General features: G+C 39.3%; 1 protein-coding gene and 1 long non-coding RNA gene across 2 annotated transcripts in view; one reads left to right on the top strand and one right to left on the bottom strand.

Annotated features, from left to right (window-relative positions):
• The first annotated feature begins 665 nt into the window (after nt 1-665).
• Nucleotides 666-19,642, top strand: part of LOC141279567 (uncharacterized) — a 60,184-nt gene continuing 41,207 nt past the window's right edge. Inside the window, exon 1 of the long non-coding RNA XR_012334055.1 lies at nt 666-688. This is a non-coding gene — a long non-coding RNA (uncharacterized lncRNA). The remainder of the gene's footprint in view (nt 689-19,642) is intronic.
• Nucleotides 1,811-19,642, bottom strand: part of IQUB (IQ motif and ubiquitin domain containing) — a 125,799-nt gene continuing 107,967 nt past the window's right edge. The window contains exons 13-14 of the transcript XR_012334054.1: nt 4,172-4,295; nt 1,811-1,976 (exon numbers count right to left, since the gene is read on the bottom strand). The gene's annotated coding sequence lies outside the window, so the exon portion shown is untranslated. The remainder of the gene's footprint in view (nt 1,977-4,171; nt 4,296-19,642) is intronic.

The following is a 19,642-nucleotide window of genomic DNA, read 5'->3' on the forward strand; positions in this document are numbered from 1 at the left end:
TTTGGGCAGGCAGAACATGCTTATTTCATAACCCACTTACTCACAACTACCAAAACCTATGGCCAGTTGCCTTTTTAAAAACTGTAGAAAATTGGAGGCAGATGATACTTTAGTGGTGATTAAGACAAATGCTTAATATTTCTGAAGATAAAAAGGTTTGCGAGAAGTTTCGGGATTTGCCTGCCATCACACTGTCTCCCAGGAGGAAACTGGGAGCATCCCTGTCGATTTAGAGCTTGCTATGGCCCCATCCTTCTTTCCATTTTAACTTGCACTGATGTACACAACTCATGCCCTTTAATCCTCTGTGGTTTCATCACTTAGAAGCACTATATTGAGCAGAGGTAAATAATTATTTTATGTAGGTCTAATTAAGTTCAAACTGACTAGTGTTGGCCCCAGACTTTCTGCATTCCTCGGAGTCAGTCTAATATGAGCAGTTGAATCTACTCAGTTCGACGTGTACTTGGGGGGTATATGCACCTGCTCAGGGTAGGAGAGAAGGAACTACCACTCTGCTGAGCAGAAAGTTTCGGCTGCTAAAAGAAAGTGGACCGGAACTAAGCCATCCCAGCTTGCAGGATAAAGGAAACACCCACAGCAAAGATAGTTGGAAATCAGGTTGACATGTACTCTGTCTTTACTTTTAGGTTAAAGAAAAAAGTCTCTGAAGAATTGCTATACTGTGGTAAGTGGAACATGATTTCTTCATTTTAAACAGTCCCAAATGGTATCTAAAGAATCTTTTTCCACAATAGATAAACATTAAATGAAGAATAACTCTTATCTAGTATATAAGTATATAGTATCCCACCATATGTGAAAATAACTTATGAGGTGTAATAGTTTTCCACATGTTTCTTTTAATATCTTTTAAATAATTAGCTATAGGTTATATTTTAAATGGCATCATGGAAATTTAGTTTTATTTGGGAGATAGGTTTGTCTACTATTTCTCCTTCCGCAGATCCAATTTAATTAACCCGTTCTCTTCCTCAAAAATACATCACAGAAGTATGAGAGAGATCAGATGGCTCAGGGCAATTTGCCTGTGGGGACAACTCAATGCCTAGGGCCTGTGGAGTGTGTCATTAGGATCATCTAGTATGAAGGACAATGCCTTTACCTCAAGTGAAACTAATGTCTCAGGTTAAATGATCCTAGGCAACCTTGAAGTCACTACTAAGATTTCAGGGCTCTTCCTGGAATTAATGCATAACTTTTCTTCATATTCATTCACTCACAAAACATTTATCGATCAACTGTAAGGCAAGTGTTGTGCTAGGTGTTGAGAATACCAGATCAAATGCAACAGGAGTCCTGCCCTTGAAGAGCTCATAGGCTGGTTCCAGGTTTCTTATTTAGCCCAACACACCAGTGTTATTTAAAGCTGGTTTCCATTCTGATTGACCGACACCTATATTCTACCGGTGTTTACATGTTTTGAATATTCTCTACCACCTTGCTGTCTGTAACTGTAAATTTTAGGAGCATGGAAGAACTCAAAAACATGCCACTGAGTGAGATTTAACAGAGGTGCATACAAGGCCCAGTGGGAGAATCCAGCAAGGAGTGGTGCAAGTCACATGATGGCATTTGAGAAGGCTTCACAGAGAAGATGATATTAGAGCTGTAAATAATGAAGTTTGGGAGTGAGGGGAGGAATAGGGGAAGGGACTGAAGGGGTCGGAAAAGTCTGGGCATTACTGGAACTACCAGAGCATACTCTTTTTTACTGAATAATATTTGGAAGCAGCTCAAGTACTAATACCACATGAAACATAATTAAATATAGCGATTTCATTTAGTTGTTAAAAAGACTACCTTGGGCTTCCCTGGTGGTGCAGTGGCTGAGAGTCCACCTGCCGATGCAGGGGACGTGGGTTCGTGCCCCGGTCTGGGAAGATCCCACGTGCCACGGAGTGGCTAGGTCCGTGAGCCATGGCCGCTGGGCCTGCGCGTCCGGAGCCTGTGCTCTGCAAAGGGAGAGGCCACAACAGTGAGAGGCCCGCGTACCGCAAAAAAAAAAAAAAAAAAAAAGACTACCTTTCACAGTTTCCCCAAATATTCAAGGACATCTGGGATCATTGTTTTAAAATAAATAAATAAGGTAAGAAAGCAGTAAATAACTGGAGAAGAGGAAAGACTGAAGCTCCAGAAATTGGTAAAGAGCTTCTTAGAAGGGCCTTCCTCTAATCTCCCCTTTCCTGGTTGCTGCCTTCACTAGTCATTTAGCTCTGGCCGAGGATGCTCGGGAGGAACTGTGGAGATGTCTTTTGGCTGCATGCCATCCTCTGAACTGCGCATGATAAAAACACTAAAGTACAATAATAATGGTAAGTTATTCTGTCTTGTTCCAAATGATTTTAAACTGTTTTGGAGAGCTTTCAAATGCTTTTGAATTAAGAAAATAATTGCAATCCTAAATTTCAGGAACGTGACAAAACTTAAAATACCCTATTAATTTAAAGTTGAGGCACCTTTCATTCTTAATACATGTTATTTTACAAGTCCTTGCATATTTCAAGGTCTAAATAGATTTTTAAAAATGTTCTTAGAGCCTTAACTTCTTTATTTTAACAGAAATAACATAGACTCTTACTTAAAGGTATAAACTTAATATATATTCAAATATCCAATAACAGAGAATGTTTCATATTAGCTTGTTAGTTAAATTACATTTTGTGAGTAAACAAATTTAGAGCTTATGAATGAAACCAGATGGAGAACCAAAAGTATCAGTGTTTGCCATATTTTGGCTGCAGACAGTGACTGAGGAATTTTAGCTATGCACCATGCCTCAACCCTGACCTCCAGAGGCCGTTCTAAGAATGACGGAAGGTTTCTAACATTTAAACCTTGACGGAACTTTGTTAAAGCTATCAAATTTGTCCACGTGCTTCAGTGAATCCGTCTCAGAGCACAGCAAACAAATGAGGAAATTATCCTGTCTTAATCCAGAGAACAATTCCAAACTATTACTTTAATTTCCAAAGCAATCCTTAATATTTTCCAACTGGCTGGAATTTCTAACCCATTCAAGTGTTACAAATAACTTTATTCACTCTCCCTTCCATTCTTTATGAAGAACGATAACTCACCAATATTCTCCTTACTTTTTATTATCAGCTAAATGAAGATTACCAGCAAAATGGTTCTCGGTTTCCCTGAATGACCCTTTAATCTTTTCCTACGAGGCTCATTTTCTAATCTCTACTTTTTTTTTTTTTTTTTTTGTGGTACGCAGGCCTCTCACTGTTGTGGCCTCTCCCATTGCGGAGCACAGGCTCCTGACGCGCAGGCCCAGCGGCCATGGCTCACGCGTCCAGCCGCTCCACGGCACGTGGGATCTTCCCGGACCGGGGCACGAACCCGCGTCCCCTGCAATGGCAGGCGGACTCAACCACTGCGCCACCGGGGAAGCCCTCTACTTATTTTTATGAGTCTACTCTAAGACTTTTATTAGCTACCCAGTTAACATTAAACGTCATATGTTAATGATGAAAGAGATGAATTTATTTATAATAGTTTAGGGAAATTTCATATTTCCTTACACATAAGCTACCAAAAGAGCATCCTGGAAAATTGCAGTTAATTAAATGAATTAGCTACTAATGAGATTTAAACAAACAAACAAAGCTACTAATGCAATTTAAATAACTTGAGAAAATGTTACTTAAAGCTCACTAATAATCATTACACCCTCAAAGTGTTACTTTGACATACAAATATGAACAAGATGGTGTCCGATGCTACCCAAGATCGTGTTTTCCAGGAGTTGGCTACTAAAGCTTATGCTGGGCACACGTGGCCCATATTTGAAGAATAGAGAACTTACAACCAACAGGATCAATGCTTCTCGAAAGACTTGATGATAGACACCATTTTGGCAGAATCCCACATAACTACCACCACACCTCCACCACTACCCACCAAATGTCCACTTTCCCATTCCCAAGACATATAGAATCCCACAAGCATGAATATGATCAGATTTGAGGACGTGCAGAGGGCGGGGTGGTATTATTATGACCTATCACTTTGCTGAGAATGATACTGTGATCTATAAGAAATATATGTAGAACCAAAACTAAAGTGGAGTCACTTATGTTGGGGACAAAAAGGAGCTGGCGACACAGGTGCATTAAAGAAAAGCAAAGGTTAACCTTACCTAATATCAGTTGGGAGATTTTACAGCTCTTCTCAGAAATCAGCAGAGGACACCAGCAATCTGCCAAGGTCAAAAGTCAGTTCACACCACCTCTGGACTTTTTTGTTCCCCTAAGTCAGCTACCCTGATTCAAAAAGAAAGAAGACCATCATGCAACCGGTCAGCTGAAAAAGACAAATAATTTCCGCATTTACCCCATAAAAACCCTTTAGCCTGTAAACAGCTGGGAACTCACTGCTCCCATAGCCTTGAGTTTCCCAGCTTGTCAGTCAAAACCCTTGCCATAAACTCATCTTTGGCTTTGTTTTACTTGGTGTGCCGAGTTTGGTTTTTCACATATATATTTGGCCATTCAGATGACCAAAATATATTTCTCATATGTATTTTGTCTTCCTCCATGGTTCCTGACTCACAGCTCCCCAAACCTTTGGAATTTCCTGAGTGAGTGACAAGAACAATGGCAGCATCTTTTGTTATAATATTTGGTCTCTTGTCCTCAGTTTCTGGAAGCACTTTAGAGTCATAAAGGTGAAATGGGTGTCTTGTTATATATAACAAGCCCTCTATCACTACTGGATTTATGTTAGGGAGATGATTTTGGGATAGCACATAAGGATGGGGGCTGGTTGCCAGGGGAACCAAATATTCTTTCAAGGAGGAGTATTAGGCCTGGCTTAATTGAGAACCACTGATTTGATACTATTTTAAATTTCCGAAGTTAGTCCCACTTTCTTATATCTCCCCTACCAATTCCTCTACCAAGGAAATAAAACCAAACAAATTTATTTAAATATAGTCAAGCCAAAGATGACAAAGAATATTTTCTAAGCAGGGAAAGAAATTGAAATAAATGATTGACCAAATCATCAAAATATTTATTTTTTTCAAAGATGTTGCTAAACTCAAGCAGTCCCTCTAGTGCTTGGAGTTGGGGGCACCACTAAAGGGACGGCAAGGCTCAGAATTCCTTAAGAAGTCACTTCTGAAGGTGATGAACAAGAACAGAGTAAGAAACTTTTACTTAAGAAGTCAATGTGCACTCAAAGTATTTCCTGTGTCCTTGTCAGTGTGTTTTCTTAGAATTCACTGTGTTCACACCAGAATGAAAAGAGAGGATGGCATCCAAAACCCACACAAATCAGCTTCCCAGCCCAAGGTGGGCTCGAGTCGCAGCCCCCAGCAATGGGCGTGGATGTGAAGTTGGAGAAGAGCTCTTCCTGGCATATCAAGTCCTCTCTTTCTTTGGGAGAAAATAGCACACTTTGGCCATAATAGGAGAGATTGACAAACCTATTTTAAAGGATGTTTACTGAAGTGTTTCTATTGTATTAAAGCTATGCCTTTTAGTATAATAAAAGGAGTAAAATTTTTAAACGCCTTCTCAAAAATAACTCGAGAGATAAGAAAAGTTTTGTTAACTTCTGCACCAGTAGAGGAGATTACTCTCTTGTCTCTTCCCACAAGAGACATCAGGGTCTTAAGGGTATGATTCACTGTGAGATTAATTTCCCATCTCTTCGGTTACAGTTTGCATCTCCCAACTGGGAGGAACGTTTCGATTTTTGGTAAACATTTAAAAAAAATCAGTTCATGTTTTGCCAAGTTTGTATGGATTACCCAATTAATACTCAATATAATCATTATCTGGAAGCTGCTTTGGGGATAATCATCAATTAAATAGTTATTTTATTTTAATGAAGAGAGAAAAAACATTTTCCTAAGGAAGAATGTTTTTAAATTAATTGATGTGTTCTCCAAGTTGTAAGACGTTAGCATTCACATCTTGCCTCTGCTTTACAGCTAGACATCTCTTTTATCGTTAAGAGAAGGAAATTATGACTAGCACTCAACAGTAGGAATATCACCTGGAAAAAATGAGTCTTTATCTCATTAAGGCTTTCAGAATGACCTCTGAGATGATGATAAATTATTTCACATTCCAGGAAAAGGAGAGACAACTGTAACTATAGTTACCAAGCGTATCAGGGGCCCCTGCTTTCCAGAATAGCCTCCAGACTAAGTATTTATTCAAGTGAGTTGTCATGTAAACATACTGAGAGGCAGGAGGTTAGAGAAGGCTTTAAATGCACCTGTCACAAACATTTTAATATGCAACATTTCTTATCTTCACTTTTTTTTTCATAAAATACTATGTACTTTGGAAACGTTTTTTAAGAGATAGCCTCCCTTGAGTTGCCTAGGACAAAAACCATTAGATGGCCTTTGTTCTGGTACAACAGGTATTTATTTTCTAGACTTCACATGTCCAGGATGTAATGCTCATAGAAGGCCTTGACTTGCTTAATACTTTTAACTGGAAAGAAGGAATTTCCTGTTGTTTTAGAAGACAGGAAGTAGAATGTCCAGCTCCCCTTGCCTCTAGAAAACACTCTCTGTACTTACTTCATGGGGATATAAAATTCCAGTGCTCTAGGTAACTTCTGAAATTAGAGATGTCTTTTCCCTGGGGCTGTGCTATAGGCTGTATTATTTATTCTACATATTGATAATATATATTTGGCTTCTTCAGAGCATATAAGAACATAGGATCTAAAATCAGGTACCTGGATTTGAACACTAGATACTTCACTTACTAGATATATGAACATGACCAAGTTACTTAATCTCTTCAAACTCTATTTCCCCATCTGTAAAAAGGAGAAAATAGTAGTGTCTTCCTCTTAGGTCAGTTTTGAAGATTAAATGAGGTAACTCTCCAAGGCTTAGAATCTTCCAAGATTTCTCTACCAGTGTTAAGAAAAGAGAGGATAATCTTTCTCATTCTTCCAAGATAATCAACAGGAAAGTATTCTTTAAACACACACACACACACCTCTCCAAAGGAGAGGAGTGAAATTCAGAGTCAATATAATACCGAAGAAACTATTTCCCTAAAAAAAAAAAAAAAAAAGTACAAAGTCCCTAAGCTACAAAGAAAATAGCCTGGGCTTCCCTGGTGGCACAGTGGTTGAGAGTCCACCTGCTGATGCAGGGGACACGGGTTCGTGCCCCGGTCCGGGAAGATCCCACATGCCGCGGAGCGGCTGGGCCCGTGAGCCATGGCTGCTGAGCCTGCGCGTCCAGAGCCTGTGCTCCGCAACGGGAGAGGCCACAACAGTAAGAGGCCCGCGTACTGCAAAAAAAAAAAAAAAAAAAAAAAAAAAAAAAAAGATAATAGCCTGATAGCCTGATATTACTATGCACAGTGGCATGAGTTTACTTTTGTTCATCTATTTGAGCTATCTGGATTAAAGTCCTAACCTCAGGCTTTTCATCCTGGTAGGGTTTTAACTCCGTTTGGAGAACTTCAGTTATCCCTAGTGCCTTAACCAGAGTTGATGGGAACCAAGGAATATGCCTAGGGTTGCCCATGATCCTCTTCCAGGAGCCAACAGAAGTCTTAGTATAAAGGAAGAGTCTTGATTTTCTAGCCAAATTAGAATTATCTTATTGTTATTAGATGTTAAATTTCAGTTAATTCTTTTTAGATTTTCTAGGTATAAATAATAGCACTGTACATTATGATAATGCAGATGCTTCTTATCTAATATTTATTCATGACACATTCTTAGAGGGAGAAATTTTATATGTACACTTTAATTACTAATGTTGTTAAAAAATAAAGGTTCAAATATTGGTCAAAAATAGTTTTGGGGGGGGTTCCCTCGTGGCACAGTGGTTAAGAATCTGCCTGCCAATGAAGGGGGACACGGGTTCGATCCCTGGTCTGGGAAGATCCCACATGCCGTGGAGCAACTAAACCCGTGCGCCACAACTACTGAGCCTGCACTCTAGAGCTCGTGAGCCACAACTACTGAAGCCTGTGGGCCACAGCTACTGAGCCTGCACTCTAGAGCCCATGTTCCGCAACAAAAGAAGCCACCACAATGAGAAGCGCCCCCCCACAGCTCACCACAACTAGAGAAAGCCTGCACGCAGCAACGAAGACCCAACATAACCAAAAATAAATAAATAAAATAAATTTTTTTTGAAAATGACCATTAGTGTAATAGAAATAGAATGTAGATTTCAAATCACAAAAAAAAGAGTAATAAAATAATTTTATTCAATCAAGCAAAAGTCAGGGCAAAAAAAAACAAGAAGAAGAACATAATGAAGACAGCACAGTAGGAATTAAATAGGACTTCTGCTTCTGGACTTGACAGAACGGGTGGTACAAGTATCGTTCCCTCTCACACTGTAAACAACTATTAAACTGGACAAAATATATGAGGTAACCGTTGTCAGGGACTGAACAATAGGCAGCACAGGACTGTGATTCTCCGAGGAGGAAAACACACATGGTGAGCCTCATGATAGCCCTGGATTCTGCTTAGAGGTCACTTTTCTACCTTGGCTCAAGGAGGTGGACTCTAAGAGGAGTGACGGGCATTGAGGAGGCAGAGATTTAAGTTGCAAGTTGCTGAAGGCGTTGGCACTTAGAGAGAAGCTTCCAGAACTCTACTGGTGGAGGACAGGCGGAAGTCTGCATAGAGATTGAAGGTGGGTCATTGGGCTAGGCTGAATATGCACAAGATCAGACTTCGGGAAACTTAGCAGAGATCGTCTGCTAAGTTTGGGGCTAACTTTGGTTCAGCAAATTCTGAAAAGGCATTTTCCAAGTGGTTAACATTCATCTGAAGTTGAGCACCGGGGAGATATTATTAAAAATTATCTTCATCCAACCTCATCAGAAAATGTAAATAAACATAGACGCTACTAGATGGAGAAACTAAATGAGAATGCAGTTAAATTGGCAAAATAACCCAGAGTGCACAACAATCAGGTCCAAGTGTAATATTACATGTGAAGAGCTTCAGTGAGTTTCTTTAAACTTGTTTCAAGATTCACCTCCTAGTAAGTCATATTCAAATTATAGATCTCAAGTTTAGATATCTGTAGCTAATCAATATCCTAGCACATTTGCGACTCATTTCTCATTTGCGTGGGTCAGTTCTGTTCTTAATTTTGCTGGACTATCAGAGCAAGAAAAACCAGAGACCAATACTTATGAGCCCTGGTTTCCTCACATGTAAACTAGAGGCAGATATCTGTGGGATCCAAACACAAAAGCTACTGCATAAATACTTTTTGATTATTTAGACTTACACTGCCAAAGGGGGCTACAAATTGCATACAGACCATAGTTTTATTATATTTTCCTAATTAACTCATTCAACAAATTGTTTTTTAGTATTAATATATGGCAGGTATTGTTGGGCACAGGAATTAAACAGTGAATAAACCTAACAAAAATCTTAGCCTTTATGGAGCTTATAGATAATCATAGTGTAATTAAGTAAACATGACCTAGAGGATTGAGTTGGCTTATTTTCTTTTTCTCCTGGCTGATATTTTTAGGAATAAGTTACCCTGGTTATTTTTTTCATGCTTTGGCTTTATTCCTTATCTTAACAATTTAGGCTGCTTATTTAAAAAAGTTACATTTGATTTATCCATAATAGCCAAGTATCAATAGTTTTAAACATGTATAATATACTTAAAAATTTGTACATACTGAGAATTTATTCTGAATTTAACTCAAAATGGATAAAAGTATCTCACCTGTTCATCACAGTTTTATTAGAGCAGGTTTTATTTTTTTGATTTTGTTTATACATATATTTAAATTTTTCTACAATGATTGTATGGTGCTTTCTGTTAGAAAAAGACATTATTTTTAAGTCTTTAAATATAGTTCCTTATACTGTCTATAAAAAATTAGGTCATGAATAAATAAACATAAAACTTGCTTTTAAAAAAAATAATAATTTTTGAACCTAGAAGTCTACTATAACCTAAGCAAATAACTATATTTATATATTTATATTTATAACTTTGCTTAGCTATAACCTAAGCAAATTCTGAAATTTGTTGAGGCCTCTTTGGCTGAAAAATTAGGACATTTCTTAAAGCAACAGACTGGAGAAAAACGTTTTTGTGAAATATACCCTGGATAAACAAGGTTTAACTTAGCCTTTTCTGATGTGTGCTGCAATATATTTTTATATGAAGGAACACTAATCTGTATAAAACAAGTTTTCTGTTGCGTAAATAGAAATGCCATTACATCAGTGACAACTGTCCTGAGTTTAAGAATTGCCCTGAATGAATAGTGAAATCCTCCACTGTTAACACTCTCCTGAAAGGGACTGCTAAGGAATTTTTCTTTTTGGTGGGGGGGGCTGCGTTGGGTCTTCGTTGCTGCTGTGCGCGGGCTTTCTCTAGTTGCGGCAGCGGGGGTTACTCTTCATTGCGGTGAGCAGGCTCCTCATCGTGGTGGCTTCTCCTGTTGCGGAGCACGGGCTCTAGGCGTGAGGGCCTCAGCAGTTGCAGCGTGCAGGCACAGCAGTTCTGGCTCACAGGTTCCAGAGCGCAGGCTCAGTAGTTGTGGCGCATGGGCTTAGTTGCTCCACACCATGTGGGATCCTCCCAGACCAGGGCTCAAACCCATGTCCCTTGCATTGACAGGTGGACGCTTAACCTGGAATATTGCTCAGCCATAAAAAAGAATGAAATAATGCCATTTGTAGCAATATGGATGGACCTAGAGATGATCATACTAAGCGAAGTCAGAAAGAGAAAGACAAATACCATATGATATCACTTATATGTAGAATCTAAAATATGACACAAATGAACATATCTACAAAACAGAAACAGACTCACAGACATAGAGAACAGACTTGTGGTTGCCAAGGGGGAGAGGGGTGGGGGAGGGAAGGATTAGGAGTTGGAGATTAGCAGATGCAAACTAGTCAAAAATACTGAATCACTATGCTGTACACTTGAAACTAATATTGTAAATCAACTATACTTAAATTAAAAAAATCAAACATAGAGTGTGTTCTCCATGGATTTTGTGTTCAAAAAATATTTTCTGAACACCTATATGTCTGGGCACTGTGGTTGGCGCTTGGAATTTGAAAGGAAATAAGATAGACAAGATCCTTGTCCTTTGGGAGATAGATTAAGAATAAATTATGTACATATTTTGATAAGTGTTTTAGAGGAAATAAATGGAAAGCTGAGCAAGATGGATAATTTAGGCCAAAACTCTCCTCTGGTATAAAGAAACATCAACATAACATTTCACCAAGGAGTACAAATCAAGGTGGACTTGCACTTCCAATGTGTCATCGTGGTGCTAGTGTAGGGTGAATTGTGCCCCTTCCCCAAAACTGGTATGTTGATGTCCCAATCCCAGTATCTGTGAATGTGACTTTATTTGGAAATGGTGTCTTTGCAGATGTGATGAAGTTAAAATGTGGAAATAATGGACTAACATGGGTCCTAATCCAACGACGAGTATTCTTATTAGAAAAGGAAAAATTGGACAAAAACACACACAGAGGAGAAAGTCATGTCAAAATGGAGGCAGAGATGGGAGTTATGTACCCACAAGGCAAGGAACACCAAGGATTGCTGGCAACCGCCAGAAGCAGAGAGGAGTGTGGAACATACACTCTCTAAGAGCCTCCAGAAGAAACCAACCAAGGTGACACTTTAACTTTGGACTTCTGGCTTCCTCAACTATGATAGAATACATTTTGTTTGAAGCCACCCTGCTTGTAGTACTTTATTATGGCAGGACCAGGAAACCAAAATAGGTGCCAGTGGCTTTATACAAGGGGATGACCACATAGGATGTTTTCTCGATTGTACTGTGCAGAATATCATTTTCAAAAGAGAGAACAAAACATCAACAAAAAGGAAAGATTGATTTATATTGGGAAGACCAAAACTAGCTAAGAGTCCCTTCAGTTCTTGAAATTCTCTGACTCTTAAACCAGAAAAATTGTGTAGTCGAGCAATTATCCACTCAATTAGTCCTCACGAGATCAACTTACTAACACAGGAACCCACTGAAATGGGGCATGCTAGCCTCGCAGTCTGCGTTGGGATGGCTTTACTTGTGCTCCTTGGTGAAATATTATATTGATGTTTCTTTATACCAAAGGTGAGTTTTGGCCTAAGTTATCCATCCTGCCTATCAAAATCAACAAAACCACACGTGTTGCGTAAACATGACTTTAGTGTTCATATAATTGTGTTTTTTCAGAGTTTAAATACTTAAAATCCTTTAAACCAGGGAAACCTTCGTTTCTCTTCTGGGATACATATATTTCCAGTGTAAATTTTTTAAACAAAGAAAAATAGCATAAATCTTTTCAACAACTATAATTTAAACTTGAACCAAATAAAAGCGATTTGGTATCTTCTTGGAGAGACATGCTCCTACGAAGCAGAAAAGGAAAAATAGAAATAGTTTTAAAACAAAGAACTTGATTTGTTTAAGACAAACATAAAGCAAAACAGAAAAGGTAGTGCCCCCAACCAAACACCACAGAAAATGTCAGCATAACAGAAAATGTCAAAAGAGAAAAAAATCTAACCTTTTTTAAATCCCATTCATTTCCCACAGACTTTAAGAATCTTTCCTTTTTAAATAAAAATTTTCTTCCTTTTTCTTATTGCAGGAAAGGATATAAATCAATCTGGCACTGCCCTATAAAACTCGGACTTATACTAAACAGAAGCAACAAAAGTGTGAACTGATCTTCCCTTTCCCGGTGCTGCCTTTCCTTCAAGGGCCTTAGCGCATCAATAACAGAGACCACTTAACAGTCCAAGGTCATGCAATAGAGAACAGAATGAGCCTTAAGTTTAAGTCCACCCTTCCCTTTGCCCAGGGCGATAGAGCAGAGTGGAAGGGCTGCCATTTGTACAGCCCCAGGGGTGCCCTTCCTATCACATAATCTAGTTTGCAGTGTATCAGCAGAACGGTTCAGAGCTAAGCTTTCCAGGGAATAGGTGGGAGCCGGTGTGGCTTCATTACTTATTAACCATGTACCTTGGCAAGTCTTAATAGTTAACCTCCTAAGCCTCAAATTCCTCATCTATTGAACAAGATAATAATATTCCCTATTTCATAGGATTGTCAAAGGGCATAAAATAATGCAAATACCTGGCATTACAAGAAGGAACTCAACAAATCACTTATGTATTGTTAATATATATAAGCTTAGGAGATGGAAAGTGAGAAAAGGTTAAACCTCCCTTCTGGGTCTCTCCTCTACAAGTATGTTCATATATTTGTTCCCACCCCACTTCCTGACATTCTCATCTATTTTGTCCTCACAACACTTAATTAAACAGGTAAAACAAACAAAAAAAAAAAACCAAAAAACACAGCTAAAGCTCCAGTTATGAAAGTGATATATGCCCTTGATAGAAGACAGCTGTTGCCTAAGCTACTTATGCTGATAGAGATTCAGCTTCCAATTTCCAACAAGCCTTAAGAGGCATTCAAGCCTCTGCATTGATGTTCTATCAGTGGCCTGGAGAAGCGACCAACACGAGTGAGGAGAGAGTGAGTTAAAGACACACGTAAGCTGGAGGCTTCATGTATGCTCACCAATAGATAAACATTTGGGGAGTTAGTAACCATTTGAGTGTCCTGTCTGCCAAGACTGTGGTGATTTTTGACCAAAGAACCAAAAGTCTCAGGCACTCTGCTGGTCCCTCAACCACTAAGCCTAAAGATGTGCACTGAATTGCAGCTACATTAAATGTATCTCTTTACCCATGAACCAACACAAAAGAAGCAGGCTGATTCTGGGTACCTCCCTTAAATGCCAGCTGGTGCGTCAACAAGCTTGGAATGGAGCTGTTGAGCCAAGTATCAGTTTTCCTCAACAAATAGTCCTCTGAATATGTGCTCCATTAGATCTATGTGAAGGGATCAACTATGAAAGAGTTTGCTACATCACCATGTTATCAGTGTCGTCAGCATCATTGCTAACTACTTGAGTGCCCCCAAAAGTAGAGTTTGAGACAAAGACTTTGGGAGGTGATGCCAGGGAGGCAGAGTAAGCAGTAAGGAGAGTAAGACAGAGCAGGGAAAAAACCTGGTAAAGTAGGTATTGTACAGCTGGTTATTGCTGTGAGCAACTGGGATTTAACCTCATTGGGAACCCTTGGCAAACCACCTAGAACGCATAAAATCACAGCGCAGCTGACATCACCAAGAGACAGATGGAGATGGAAGAGTGGGGAGATGGGGAGAGCAAGTTCTCCTGTGAAGTCAGATTATCAAAGGGAATGAGCTGGGCAGAGAGGAGGTGGTGGCCTCAAAAGCAGTGCTTGAAATTGAGATTATAGACAGTTTCACTGTAGTTCTTATGTTATCTCCCTTATTGTAGGAGAGCTTCTTCTCTCCTGGTGAGAAAAGGAAGCTCAGAGTAACTACTGCCCCTCTCTGTGCCTTAACTCACTCTACCCCTGAGCAGGTTAATGGTTTATATGAATGTAAATTTGGAGGAACAACCCATGCTTCACTCAGCTCCACCCTTTTTCCTTTTGGAAGTACCTCCTTCCAGAGAGTACCAGCTCTCCTGTGCCCTCATACTGTAAGGATGCAGGGCTACCTCTGTCATGGGAGGGAGGGGAAGAAGAAAGGCCTGCTCCTGCCCAGTGCTGCTAGGGACAACATGCTTCCTAATTCTTGGGTTCAAAATTGGAAGTTCACTTGGCTTACGAACCTAAAATTCCCATGGAAGATGGGAAAGGGAATTGCTGCTGAGAATTTGAAACCCCAAGCTGACCCTATTCTAGGATATATGCCTCTTCGAGGTGGTAGAATCTTCAGCTTAAAAAAAAAAATTGGGGGGCTTCCCTGGTGGCACAGTGGTTGGGAGTCTGCCTGCCGATGCATGGGACACGGGTTCCTGTCCCGGTCCGGGAGGATCCCACATGCCACGGAGTGGCTGGGCCCGTGAGCCATGGCTGCTGAGCGTGCGTGTCCAGAGCCTGTGCTCCGCAACGGGAGAGGCCACAACAGTGAGAGGCCCACGTACCGCAAAAAAAAAAAAAAAAAATTTTTTTTTTTTTGATTAAGAACAAGTCTAAGAGTCAAGTGTGAACCTAGAACCCAAATAGGAAAGAGCCTTCTTCTCATAGAGGCTAATCTAAAGGGATAAACAGGACTGTTTTGAAGACAAGAGTAGAAGAGGATGTGCTATCAAAATAATCATAAACTCATCACTTAGGATCTAGTATGCTTGCAGGGAATACTAAAAAGAACATGGTTTTGGAGTAAAACAAAGATCCCAGTTCTACTTTTGCCATTTGCTTGTAAGCTTCTTTAAACCTTATTTTCTCATCTGTAAAATGGGGCACTAACACCAAACTTGCCAGGATATTATGAAGATTAGAAATGTGTGTGTAAATGTATGACAGCATCTTACGTTTACAAGGTAATCACATAATAAATGGAATCTAGAAGAAGATGTCTCATTATAAAATGAGAAAAGTGATAGAGATGGACTGAAAATGACTGTGCCATGATTTAAACCTATGCCAAGAAAAGGAAGTACAGGAAACTTGCCTCAGTTGGATATAGTTTGCTTTCCCCAATTATTCATAACATAAGGAGGTTTAGTTCTATCCTAGAGACACGAGCCAGCCTCACATGGGCAATGTGGGGAAAGTGGGCCTCCTGAAAGAGAGGAAGCTGGTGACTGTGGACCTCAATAGATGTCTCAAGGAGTTAACCTGAGTCCTCGGGTTATAGCAGATCTGAGAATATACCTAGCATCAGTTTAAAATCTAAATATGACAAAATACGAACTCTGTCTAAACATTTCATTTTTGTTTTCTGAATCCTTATTAACAGATACCCCTAACTTAGACTCCACTGAAAAAATATTCATGAGCCTATAAACGTCTTTTGAAATGTACTCAGCTAAATCAAAATATGTTTAAGCAAATCTATTCCAATCTTTGGTAATCCCCATATACTAATATTTCTCTATTTTAAATAATTTAAATTGGAAATTTCACTAACATACTGAGATTAAATGTTAATCAATATGGTAACCGTGTATAAAATGAATTTTGTCATAAAAACAAAAATATTTATTCGTTCACTAAATATTGACTGCATGCCGAATAAGTGTACTGATCTTGGCACCAAAGATACAGCATGCATGCCCTTCTTTTGGTTTCTCCTTGATGCTACAAAGATTCAGCTGCAAACCAATTTGTTCAACTGTAATTCAAAAATGGTGAATCAGGGCTTCCCTGGTGGCGCAGTGGTTGAGAGTCCGCCTGCCGATGCAGGGGACACGGGTTTGTGCCCCGGTCCGGGAAGATCCCACATGCCGCGGAGCAGCTGGGCCCGTGAGCCATGGCCGCTGAGCCTGCGCGTCCAGAGCCTGTGCTCCGCAACGGGAGATGCCACAACAGTGAGAGGCCTGCGTACCGCAAAAAAAATAAAAAAATTAAAAAAAACGGTGAATCAATCAAAGGGTGATTGGAGAATTGTGGCAGGTTTTGGAGTCCCATCAAGGAGACAGTCTGGTGTAACAAACAAAGGATAGACTCTCCTTCAGAGACTTAGACCCTAACAGTTCCACTTTTTAGGTTTTTTGGTAAGTTACGTACTGACTCTGTACCTCAGTCTTGGTCTGAAAGATGGATAGAATAAGCATCAGAGAAAATTTGTACAAAAAATAATTTTAACTAGATTGCAAAAGCAACCAATTATGAAAAAATTAACTAGTGAATGTGTTCGTCTCATGCCTTAAAGAAGACTTACACTATGAAGATAATTGATTTAATTCACATCATCCGCATCTGCCTTTTAACACTTCAAAAGGCTTCTTCCTACTTTTGATGTTTTCTTGCCAAAGCATGTTTTTTTTCCAACCCTACTGCTATTATCTGGATGGCAGACATTTCTTTCCTACCAAACTAGAGAGAAAAATTCACTAGATTCATTTAGTTTTTCTCTAGGTATCTCTAAAAGTTACTAAAGTAAACTTTATCTCCACATTTATTTTAATTAATCCCTATTCAAGGATTTTCTCTGAGAACACAACCACAGCTTTTCCCAAGGATACCATCATTGACTGTCTGTCAGTTACAAAGCAAACCCTTTCGAGTTTGCTCAGGCTGCACACTTATATAACCATTTCATTCCAAGGATCACTGAGACCTTTGCTGGCATACACACCACTAAGCAAACACAACGTATGGAAATTCAGATTGACCCAAAAGATAAATGGAGAATATTTTTCTTTACAAAAGGAATTGCTATAGGCTTTGTTCTGCCTATGCTGATGCATATCATCAAACACATTTTAAAAACATTATTAAATGCTACCTGTAAGTCCACTCTGTCAGGTGCAGTGGAGAATGACTGACTGCCCCCAAGGAATTTACAATTAGAGCGGGGTAGAGCTATGTAAAAAACTAACTGTATCTCAAAAACTTTAAATCAATTAGAAATAGGGGTTCAACCAACATATTGTAAATGTGGAAAAAAGAGAATAATACATTCTGATTGAAATATTACTGAAGATTTAGTAATTATCATATCATAAGCATTAACATATCAGAAACATTCTGATAAACTGGTGCAACAGACTGTCTTGGTGGCCTGCTCATATCTCCTACCATCCCTTTTACTGGTTTGGTTGATGTACCCAAACCCTAGTCGCTGTAGGGTGCTTCAGCTAACAGTTCACACCGCCAATCCTCCGTGGAGGCGTGCCTGTGGATGACTGAAGCTACCTTTTCTTGTTTGTTTTATTTTATTTTAACATCTTTATTGGAGTATAATTGCTGGACAATGGTGTGTTAGTTTCTGCTTTATAACAAAGTGAATATACATATACATATACACATATCCCCATATCTCCTCCCTCTTGCGACTCCCTCCCACCCTCCCTATCCCACCCCTCTAGGTGGTCACAAAACACCAAGCTGATCTCCCTGTACTATGTGGTTGCTTCCCACTAGCAATCTATTTTACATTTCATAGTGTAAAGATGTCCATGCCACTCTCTCACTTCGTCCCAGCTTACCCTTCCCCCTCCCCGTGTCCTCAAGTCCATTCTCTACATCTGCATCATTATTCCTGTCCTGCCCCTAGGTTCTTCAGAACCACTTTTTTTTTTTTTTGATTCTATATATATGTGTTAGCATACGGTATTTATTTTTCTCTTTCTGACTTACTTCACTCTGTATGACAGTCTCTAGGTCCATCCACCTCACTACAAGTAACTCAATTTTGTTTCTTTTTATGGCTGAGTAATATTCCATTGTATATATGTGCCGCATCTGCTTTATCCATTCATCTGTCGATGGACACTTAGGTTGCTTCCATGTCCTGGCTATTGTAAATAGAGCTGCAATGAACATTGCGGTACATGACTTTTTTTGAATTATGGTTTTCTCAGGGCATATGCCTAATAGTGGGATTTCTGGGTCGTATGGTAGTTCTATTTGTAGTTTGTTAAGGAACCTCCATACTGTTCTCCATAGTGGCTGTATCAATTTACACTCCCACCAACAGTGCAAGAGGGTTCCCTTTTCTCCACACCCTCTCCAGCATTTACTGTTTGTAGATTTTTTGACAATGGCCATTCTGACTGGTGTAAGGTGATACCTCATTGTGGTTTTGATTTGCATTTCTCTAATGACTAGTGATGTTGAACATCTTTTCATGTGTTTGTTGGCAATCTGTATATCTTCTTTGGAGAAATGTCTACTTAGGTCTTCTGCCCATTTTTGGATTGGGTTGTTTGTTCTTTTGATATTGAGCTGCATGAGCTGCTTGTATATTTTGGAGATTAATCCTTTATCAGTTTCTTTGTTTGCAAATATTTTCTCCCACTCTGAAGGTTGTCTTTTCGTCTTGTTTATGGTTTCCATTGCTGTGCAAAAGCTTTTAAGCTTCATTAGGTCCCATTTGTTTATTTTTATCTCCAGTACTCTAGGAGGTGGGCCAAAAAGGATCTTACTGTGATTTATGTCAAAGAGTGTTCTGCCTATGTTTTCTTCTAAGAGTTTTAGAGTGTCTGACCTTACATTTAGGTCTTTAATCCATTTTGAGTTTATTTTTGTGTATGGTGTTAGGGAGTATTCTAATTTCATTCTTTTACATGTAGCTGTCCAGTTTTCCCAGCACCACTTATTGAAGAGGCTGTCTTTTCTCCATTGTATATTCTTGCTTCCTTTATCAAAGATAAGGTGACCATATGTGTGTGGGTTTATCTCTGGGCTGTCTATCCTGTTCCATTCATCTATATTTCTGTTTTTGTGACAGTACCATACTGTCTTGATTACTGTAGTTTTTTAGTATAGTCTGCAGTCCAGGAGCCTGATTCCTCCAGCTCCATTTTCCTTTCTCAAGATTGTTTTGGCTATTCGGGGTCTTTTGTGTTTCCATACAAATTGTGAAATTTTTTGTTCTAGTTCTGTTAAAAATGCCATTGTTACTTTGATAGGGATTGCACTGAACCTGTAGATTGCTTGGGTGGTATAGTCATTTTCACAATGTTGATTCTTCTGATTCAAGAACATGGTGTATCTCTCCATCTGTTTGTAACATCTTTAATTTCTTTCATCAGTGTCTTATAGTTTCCTGCATACAGGTCTTTTGTCTCCTTAGGTAGGTTTATT

This window comes from Tursiops truncatus, chromosome 9, assembly GCF_011762595.2.
Source record: "Tursiops truncatus isolate mTurTru1 chromosome 9, mTurTru1.mat.Y, whole genome shotgun sequence".
Lineage (NCBI taxonomy): Eukaryota > Metazoa > Chordata > Mammalia > Artiodactyla > Delphinidae > Tursiops > Tursiops truncatus.